Genomic DNA, 8,060 nt, shown 5'->3' on the forward strand with positions numbered 1-8,060 from the left:
TTTGTTTTGTGGTTTTATTTTGTTTTTCAGTGATTGTGCTGAACATTTGGTAGTCCTTTCAGTCTGTATACTCGTAACCTTTATTTCTGGGAAATTTTCTTGTATTATTTCTTTGATAATTTTCTCTCTGTTTTTACTCTGGTACTATTAATATCCACTTCAATTAATATTGAACTTTTCATTCTCATTTCTTTCTCTTTTTGCTCTGTTTTTCTGGGAGCTAGCCTCAACTATTTCCAACATATTAAAGATTTTTTTTTAAAATGTCTACTTTTACGTTTTAATTTCCAAGAGTTTTTATTCTCTGAATGGTCTTTCTGGTACCCTGTTTTACTCATGTATGTATCACCTTCTGTCTCCGAGGATATTAAATATAAATTTTGATTCTTTTTGAATTTTAAACATTTATATATCTCATAGTCTCTGTACAGAGTTTGTAAAGATTGAATAATAATTTTCAAGTCCACACCAGGCATATGTGCCAAATACAGCCTCTTCGGAAGTGCAGGTGGCTCTGTGCTGTTGTCTCTTCTCTTTGTAAGGCATTTCTACTTACACCTCAGAGACTAAAAATAGACTAAATCAAGAAATGGAAGGATTTTTAAAGGTTATTAATAAGAGCTACCATTTATTGATTTTTGTTTTTAAAAAATCTTTTTAGACTTTTTCTTTTCCACGCTGTACGCTTTCTCATATGTCTGGTGATCCTTGGGTATTCATTCATGTTGAAAGGGTAAGGCACTGAACAGCATTGAAACTTTGAATAGAAGCTTTTGCTGTAGGATGATGAGGTAGAGATTTCATAGGGGACCCCTCAAATATCAATATGCGTAGGTCTTTTCTTTTGGGCCAGTTTTTCATGAAAATTCTCCTGTCTCCTGCCTGGGATGTAAGAACCTAGTTGCCAGCATTCAGGAACTATGCAGGAGAAGGGAGAGAGGGAGGGGAGAAGTTGTTTTCCGCTCACTAGGGAAACTCATTTCATTTCTGTTTTCAGACCTGCCTTTCCCTCCCAGTCTGGGGTCCTCCCACCTGGAGCATCTGTGATTCATGTTCTCTACTCTACATCCAGACTTCCGAAGTAAGGGCAAGATAGCCATGTGCCTGCTTTTGGGGTTGCCAGACACAATGGGAGAGAGGGATACCTGCTTCTTAGATTTTAAACCAAAGCTCCCGTTTTAACCTACACTCCAGCTTTTAAAGAACCTGGAGCCTTCAATTCCTGAACCTTTTCAGGGTTCTCTAAATTGGCTTCCTTATTCCTTTTAGTGAAGTTTCATTGAGGATCAGAGGTAATTGTGTGTTCAGTCTACCATGTTTAACTGGATATGTATGTATGTATGTATTCTATCCTTTTAATTATTTTTGAATTTAAAAAAAAATAATATGGAACCGATTTGGCTTTACTTCTTTTAGTCCAGGGTCAGCAAACTTCCTATAAAGGGCCAGATAGTAAATATTTTAGGCCTTTTATTTTAATATTTTATTCAAATATTTTTAGGTCTACATATGGTCTTGGTTCATATTATTTGTTTTTTGTTTGTTTTTTCTCTTTGTTGCTTTACAGCCGTTAAAAAACAAAAACCATTCTTGGGTCACAGGCCTTAAAACAAACAAAAAAAAGCCTAGTTTGCCAATCTCCACTTTAGTATGCCTCATTTAGGTAAAATAGATTTTTAACCTGACTTTTAGTGGTCTTCGATTTTATAGAAGTTGATCTTTTAAAAAAAAATCATTGTTGCTGGACAAATGCCAATAGGTGATCCCTTTCAGTCCCCTGGCTGCAGTGGCCAGGCTTCTCTAAGTCCTAAACTAGAAGTAGTTATTTTCTGTTTCTCGCTGATGTGTTTTTATTCAGTTGTGCCTGAAAAATTTCTCCGCAGCTTCTTTCCAAGCCTAATGTATGTTTGTCTTTTTGGTTGCTATAGGGAGTGGAATTCCAAAATTGATTCAATTAAATAAGTGTGTGAGAGTTGACCGAATGTAGAACCTAGGATGATGCCTCTGTTGCTTTTTCTGGCAGGACTGAAAGCAAGCTTTCCTTTAAGAATTTGGTCTTGGTTAAAGATTTTTGAGTTTTAGCGAGGCTTTTTCTTCTACTTATGCAGTTGACGGTAGTTATAACTTTTTTTCCTGCTAACTATGTTTAATGCCCATGGAACCAGAAATAATTTAGAATAAAATTATTCTCATCTAACGCAAAAAAACTAAATAAAACAAAACTTCACGATATGTGAACCAGAGCCATCTGAAGAGTAAAAGAGAAGTAACTTTTTTTTTGTAATACTGTAATAGTCTCCCTAGTGATGTGAATTGTGTAGAGTTCATTTTCTATGTTTTCTTTGAAATTTAGAACATCCACTTGATGTGGGCTGTCCTAAAAGTGGTTGGGCTATTATCACATCCTCCTGGGTTTTGTATATTCCTCAGGGGAGAATAATTGATCTGTTAATCTCGTAGCAAAGGCTGAAAGATCAGTTGCCTTGACTTTTAAAATATGTTAAAAAAAAAAAGTGAATGTGCACTTGATATAAAAGTATATATACAAATAGAAGAAAGTTTGGGAAAATCAAAAATGAATAAAAACATTAATCTGTAACCTAGCTTTTCATAAATAATTACTAGTAATAACATTTTGGTATGCTTCCTTGTCCCTGATTTTTTTTTTTTAAACTAATTTGGTCCTCAACCAGAATAATGATGATTAATTAGAAGATTCATTAATAGGATTTAAAGGATTATAGAGTAATTCTTAAAACTAACAAGTGCATGAAAGAGTCTATGGAAATGTCAATGGAATTCACAAGAACAGATGTACTGTTTTGCTCATTCTCCCAGAATTTGACCCCTAAAGTCAGTATTTTTTTCGTGAGATTTGTTGAACATGGTTTTGGTGGTGAGTGCCTTTGATCAAAGTATCGTGCTAAAGTGCCGGGGTTCATGACTTATATGACTGCTTGAGCAGAACTAACACTTAGAAACTTATTCTTCTTTTGAAAAATCCTTTATGGAATGCCAGTATATTCTTAATTCCATCAGGTGTAAAAAGCGCAGGTGTTAAAATGACATCAAAAAATCCGGAAACTCGCCCTGCCTATTGATGAGTTACTTTTTAGGGCTCAGAGTTAGACTAGCACCTTGCTGAACAGTGGGTACAGTTTTCTTCTTTACTTACCTTCTCCCATTGCCCCAGGGCTTAATTTGCATTACTGAATGTTTGGAATAAAGAAGCAAATTTATCACCTGGTAGGAAGTGGACCCTCTCTCTATTAAAACAACTTTACAGTAGTCACATTAAAAAGATTTTTTTCATACCCACTGGTCCTGTCAGCTTCAATCATCTCCCTGCAGCAAATAAGAATGTGTGTGTGTGTGTGTGTGTGTGTGTGTTTGAAAATTGCTATATTACATGACTGATCAGAAAAGTGTTAGGACTTCCAGTGAATAAAGTTTCTATCTGATTTTATCTTTATTGATGTTTGTTTAGATCAAAGCAACCACTTTTGTAGAATTCAGAATTAAAACAAAAACAAAACAAAGTCCCAGGAATCCTCACTGAACAAAACCAGTTAGCTGTATTCTACTATGCACTCTACCTCGCCGCCCCCCCGCCCACTGTTTCTCAGGCTCAATACACCTTTTTTCCTAGAATCATCAGCAGCATATTTCCCTTATGTAAGGCTCAAGATAAACTGACATAGCTTGGTTCCTTTTCGATTTTAAAACAAAACCCTTCTAAATAATAATCTTTCAACTACTAGGCTAGGGTCAGAAGTTGGAACTGCTTTTCAAATCATCACAGTTTGGGGAAAGTGAGAAGAAAGTCTTCTGGGCCAGGTGACCTAATTAGAATAAGAAAACGTGGTGATTAATACGTGCAAATTAAGGTGGATGGTGAGGGAAGGTTTAAACTTCGGTTAAAATTGGAGAAAGGCATTTTAGTAAATAGTAGCCAAAAAGTAGCCGCTATTGTTTTACATATTTTGACAGCCCAACATTTAGATTACAGAGGTCTAACTAGCTAATTTTGTTAAGAAAACTCTTAACTGTTGTTTTTTAAATGAAAGATACATGTAATCACCCAAATTCTTAAAATTTTATCTTTCTACATTCTTTTTAGGTCTTTGATCACATTGCAGGAATTTTTATAGTTTTAAACATAGCATATAATTTTTTATTGTACTTATTTTAATTGATACATCATAAATCTGTTTTCTGAAATGCAATATAGACCTTATATTTGTCATTTTTTCCTTTCGAATCATTTTTAATAACCTGACAGTGAGTCAAAATTGGAAGAGAAGATTTAGTCTTTTTTCCTCTGAGGGAGACACCGCCATATTGCCTCTCATCAAGGTAGTGACGACACCCACGATTCCAAAGCACAAGGGTGTAAGAAGGCGTCAGGGCTCACAGGGAAGAGCTAGGTTTCAGAAAGTACCAGAAGATACTAGGCTTCAGGAGGAGCTTGAAAGTTAAGGGATCCTCAGAGGAGAGACGAGGTTTCTGGGTCATTAGTACCTTGAAACGTTTTTTGATGGTTATTCAATGTTGAGAGTCTTTGTCATTTGCCTTCTGAAGAGAACCAAGCCGGATGGGCTGAGCAGGTCTGTTGTCCCGAGGGGTTAAACTTCTTCAGGTTATAGACCCTGTTTGTTGAGCTAATCCTGGAGGAACAGGACCACGCTGAAGCCGGAGGGTCCAGTTCTGGCCACAGCTTAGTCTAACTGATGGCTTCCTATAGTTGTCATTTTAGTAGCCATATCATCTCGTCAGTGGATTACTGTAATTTAAGCATTGTGTTATTGCTGAATGATTAGATTATTTTAAAAATTTTGAATTTTAAATTATGCAGAAGTGAACAGGTGTAACCATTTTTCTTGCTAAGCTGATTTTCAAGCTCGTATTTAGGAGAGATTCATTGGGAAAAAATGACAAAGCAATTCTTTTAGACTTGGTGGTTGGAAGATAATAGTAAGGTGTATTTTGGTTTTGTAAACTAATTATATACTATATTTGTAAACTGATTATATACTATATTGGAATTTAACGCAACCACTGGGCCAACCTAAGGTGTTGGAAAACACATCAACTTAATTACCTTTTTGACCTAATTTTATTTTTTTTCCTGGGTCAGAAGTAAACATCTTTTATCTCAATATAATTTTGTTATGATTTGTTTAATACATATCACATAATATATATGTAATATGCACCTGACACAATTATAATCATATAATTTGCCAAGTTATAATTTGCCAAGTTACAAATCTTTAATTGAATTAGTTTGTGAGCTGTATGAGGGCAGTGAATCCCTAGTGTCTAGCACGGTGCTTTGCACACTGGGGCTCAGTAAATATTAAGTTGAATGGATAAATATTAAAAAGATGTTATATGAGGTTCATCATTGATTGAAATAGCATTCTAAGATTAGATTTTGAAATGGGAATTACCTTTTAGCTTGTAAATACAGAACTAAGATAATCCTGTTCTAAACGCTTTAGAGGAAGTTTCTGCTCTAGGTGCTCATTGTCTGATATTGTTTGCTCAGTAGCAAAGACAGATGGGCAGGCAGGTCCACAGGTTACTGACTTGTTTCAATTTTCATTAAGTAAATAAAGTCAGTGCCACAGTTTTTTTTTTTTTTTAACACTTATTTTTTCCAAGTATTGCATGAGTTTGTTCTTGTTTAAGAATTCAGATATATAGCAGTGTATATATATAGCAGTGTATATAAGTGTATATAAAACTTCATTCTCCACCCACTACTAGTTTTCCCAGCCACTTCCCCAGTTTAACCTCAAACAGTTCAGTTCTTTCACACATTTTCCTTTGAAATATTGAAATGATGATGAGAATTGGAATTACTAGATCATAGGGCATGCACATTTGTAATTTTGAAATATGTTGCCAAATTGCCCTCTAAAATAACTATAACAGTTTATACTTTAAACACTAGTATACGAGAAGGTGCTTCAGGTAACTCTTGATGTTCTCTCTCTTTTTTTTGACCCCTCGGACAGCAGAGCGGGTCTTGGTATCTAATGGTTTCAATTTCCATTGACTTGACTATTGAGGTTGAATATCTTGGGATGCTCATTGGTAACTTCTGCGTTTTTTTCCTCCTCTCTAGTTTCCTGTTTATAACTTTTAACCCATATTCTGTCGTCATCAGTGATTTAATTTTGGTGGCCACTATATACGTGCATAAAATTCGTAGGCACTATATACTAGTTACTGCCTCTTCTTTTTTTTTTATATGTTGAAATTTGTAGTCTCATTATCTTTAGAATTGACCAGTAATTAATGCTACCATTTATCAAAGAAGCAGAACTATTCTGTAAAAGATTTCCCATTTTATCAGCACCCAGTTTCATAGTACATTTGAATGTTGGTGGTAGTTTAGTCTTTACAGGTCAAACTGGCTTCACTCTTAATTGCCCATTTAAAACCTGCTGGAGCCATCCGTAACACGAAGAAAGGAAAAGGATCTAATAGTTATTATTAATGCTGATATCCGTTACCTCTGAAGTAGCAGCCGACTCCTTTCTGTATTGATGAACAGAGAGGTTAAGTAGCCCTGCTGCTCGGAAGTGTCTGAGGCTGTCTGATCCCAGAGCCCTTTTGTCACCTAAGGCTGCTTCAGTGCGGTGAGTGCGTTTTGAATAGAGCTTTGTAAAGTATGTATATGGTCGTATTGAAAGTGATTGACATGAAATTATTTTTTTAAAAACTTTAAAAAATGATTGAACAGTTTTAATATGTATAAAAGATGTCAGTAGTACACTTGTATCTGAATGTAGCTTGACAGATTGGTTTCTCTGTAATAGTTTTAACATTGATGCTTGGCGTCATTTAAAATAAATTAATTCAGCACAAAGCATTTCTGTCTTGGCTTCGACTATTAAAATATAGTATTTTAAAAATCTCACTACAATAGTGTTTATTTATATCCATCACAGGCAGTTTGTGACATACCTTATTAGCAAAAATTCAGCATACAGTGCTGAAAATTATGTATTTTGCCAGTGCTAATTGTTTCCTTCGTGTTTCTTTTTCTTATAGAAAAAGATGGCAAAGCTTTTCATCCAACTTATGAAGAAAAACTGAAGCTTGTGGCACTGCATAAGCAGATTCTAATGGGGCCATATAATCCAGACACTTGTCCTGAGGTTGGATTCTTTGATGTGTTGGGGAATGACAGGAGGTAACAGTCTTTTGTTGTATAATAAACTTAATGAGAATTATGTGAAAAGTATAAAAGTAAATTGGTTAAGATGTAAATAGCTGGCTCATTAGTTTAGAATAAGAACTGAAACGAACATTTTTGCTTGCAGCTTCTGGAGTCTTCAGATGTTTATCTGTTTTTGGCTTGGAGATGTTTATGGCTAAATATTGTGGAAGAAGCTTACTCATCTGATTATGAACATAAGACAAGTACAGCTTCATTTGATTCTTCCTAATTATATTAAAAGCAGCCACTTAAACTACATAGTAATTGATTCCTTTATTGGGACTTATAGAAGTTGTGACAAAAAAGAATACATTGACTATTTTATTCAGTTAAGGCTAAAATATGATAAAGGTAAAACAAAATTGATACCCTTTTGCTAGTATGGAAATTATCAGCAATGCAGTTAAATTGCAGTTTACGAAGTAAGTTTGGATTGTACGTGGCATACCTAATTTAGTAAGTCAGTACATGCTTGTTGAAAGTTGAAGTTTTGAGCCTTCTGTTTATGGTAGAATCATTCTTCATTTTAGTTATGATCGAGAATTGTTCATATTTAGGTTTAAATTAAATCAAATTCTCATTTTCTTAAGAAGAGTTAACTTCCCATGTTATTTCTTACAGGAGAGAATGGGCAGCCCTGGGAAACATGTCTAAAGAGGATGCTATGGTAGAGTTTGTCAAGCTCCTTAATAGGTGTTGCCATCTGTTTTCAACATATGTTGCATCCCACAAAATAGAGAAGGAAGAGCAAGAAAAAAAAAGGTGACGTGTGAGGCACAGAATACTTTATCCTTGTACAGCCCAGCATACTGATGGTTTTGCTTTA

This window comes from Pteropus vampyrus, unplaced genomic scaffold (assembly GCF_000151845.1).
Source record: "Pteropus vampyrus isolate Shadow unplaced genomic scaffold, Pvam_2.0 Scaffold60, whole genome shotgun sequence".
In the NCBI taxonomy this organism is placed as follows: Eukaryota; Metazoa; Chordata; class Mammalia; order Chiroptera; family Pteropodidae; genus Pteropus; species Pteropus vampyrus.